Consider the following 2,504-nt stretch of genomic DNA (forward strand, 5'->3'; position numbering starts at 1 on the left):
TGCGCGCATTGCCAGGGACTCTCCTGGCTGCGGGCGCAGCAGGGAGTGCTGCAGATGCAACACAAGAGTGCGGCCAAAAAGTGATGCCTTCTTTCCTGCTGGAGTCAGCCAGCCACGTGGCAGGGCGCAAGCCGCAGCAGCAGCAGCAGCAGCAGCAGCAGCCGCAAGACCCCCGTGGCTGGGCACAGAGCCTCATGCCTCACACTGATATGGTTTTCACTTAGAAGAAAAACATAAAAACAGCAAATTGATCAAGTTTGAGTGTAATCAATATTGTAAAGCGCGTGTGACTCTGTGCAGCTAGCGGCGGCTTCATCCTCCTTAGAAAACTAATAACGAAAAGAAATTTAGTGAAGGCCTGGGGCCCCCAGCAGCAGCAGTGTGCAGCTAATGCTGCAGCGCGGGGGGCCCCAGCCCAGAATTTTGCTGCACTTGTCTGTGGCTGGAGATCCACAGTACTAATTAGAGTCCTTAGGGAAGTCCCCAGCAAACCCAGGGGGCCTGGCTTTGTTGCCAGTGCAGTGCATGCGCAGGCAAAGCTAAGGAATAAACTCAGCACACAGTCTTGGTGGGTAGCTAGCCAGCTGGGTAAGAAGCCACAACGCCAGCTAGCTAGCTATCCATCTAGCTGTGTAGATAGCTGGCTGGGTTGCTAGCTAGCCAGGTTGGCAGTTATATAGATAGGTAGCCTGCACGCTGCGAATGGCAGCCACAGAGGCAGTTTTGCTGAGTCACCGCCCATGTAGATCTGTCGAGATCCCCTGTCGAGATCCCGGCGGTTCCTTTTTACTTTTCTTATTTTATTTTTATTCTCATATTTATATTTTTTGCTCTTTAGACCCTCGTTGCCACGGTCCCAGCTAGCGAGGCACTGTGCTCGCTGGGCGCTGGAGGAAGTGCACACACAGCGCAGCAACGAAGCCTTATACCCTATTGGCGTTTCTCTGAAATCTTTCTTCCTTTAAATATATGATATTAACATTTATGCAGGTAGACATTACAATTTGCTTATTTGGCTGATTTCAAACCAGGTTTTTCTTGGCAGCTCCTGCATGCATGCAAGCATGCAGCCCCAAGGTTCTCCTGACTGGAAGGCTGCGGCGGTTACCTTCTGAGCGTCTCTTCTCTCCTTAGAGCTCCCTTTGCTGCCCTCGAAAGGACTTTAGGGGGCTGACGGAGCAGCAGGAGTCGCCCAGGCGGAGAGAAGCGAGGAAAAACGAAGAAAAACAATACGAAAAAGAAAGGCTAAATCATGCCTCGAGCCCGCCGTCAGGGCCAGGGACCTTCTGCCCGAGGCTGCACGCCAGGTTTCGGCGCTTAGGGCCTAGGGGATAGGGTTTAGCGTCTAGGGTTTAGGGTTTAGTGTTTAAGGTGTGAAGCCTGGGCCGGGGCTCGTCCGCCTAACTCGCCACGGCAAAGCTTAGTCCCTAAGACTTAGCTGTTAGCAGAAAAAAAAGAAATTGACTGGCAGGCTGCACGCAAGCGTGGCACCCAGCGCCTGCAGAGCTGCAGTGCGGGTCTAGGGTTTAGGATTTAGGGTTTAGGGTTTAGGGGAAAATGGGGGGAGGGCTCGACGGGGTGCCCCGGGAAGTGTTGAAGTTCCTGGAAGACCACAACGTGCAGATCGACGGCCGAGGCATCAAGTGGGGCATGTCTAGTGGGGTGTTGGCGGCGCAGCTGCTGGAGCTGGCTCACCCTAAAGTGCGCAGCAGCAGCAGCTGCTGCTGCTGCTGCAGAAGCAGCAGCGCTAGTGACCTCTTGTTCCCTTGAGCTCTCCCAGCAGTCTGTGTTTCCTTAACTTGCTTGTGCTGCTGCATGCTCTTGGCTCGTTTGTGCCTCTTGTATGCCTGTTAAAAACTCTACCAACGCTAGAGCTAATATCGTAGCCCCATAGTAAATCCGATTGCTTTACGCAGACCCTTACTAACTCAGCACCTTTATTTGATTTTGCTCTTTATTTATATTAGCCTTTGCTGGGGCTTTTCTCCTTCTTGAGCCTCCCCTGTCTGCTGCTCCTTTTTGCTGGCGGCCCGCTTTCGGGCCGCAGTTCGTTTGTCCTTTCTCCTTTGTTTTCTTTCTCTTCTGTCCTGTTTTCTCTTTTGCCTCCTTTCACTTTTTTCTTTTCTAGCTTTTGTTTCGAGCATCGCTTTGCTGGTTACTCTTTTGTCTTCTTTCTCTTCCGCCTTTTTTGTCTATTTTCATTTGTGCTTCTCTTATCACCTTATCAGCAGTGTCTGCGTTCCAGCTCTGCCCCCAGGTCGGCTTAGCGCGAGGCCTGCTGCTGACCCGCTTTAGGAAGTGCCAGTGTAGTCCAGCAGCGCCACAGCAGCTGCAACACAACCCCAAACTGCATCCACAGAGACAGGGCCTAGAAAGGAAGCAGCAGCAGCAGCAATAGTAGCAGCAGCAGCAGCAGAAGTAGCAGACACGAGCCAAAGCTTGGGCGCAGGCAGACGAGCAGCTGCGAGGGCTGCAGCGAGCGTTGTCAGGTGCGTGGGCACTCA

The sequence above is a fragment of the Eimeria necatrix genome, genomic scaffold (assembly GCF_000499385.1).
Source record: "Eimeria necatrix Houghton genomic scaffold, Enh_scaff1056, whole genome shotgun sequence".
In the NCBI taxonomy this organism is placed as follows: Eukaryota; Apicomplexa; class Conoidasida; order Eucoccidiorida; family Eimeriidae; genus Eimeria; species Eimeria necatrix.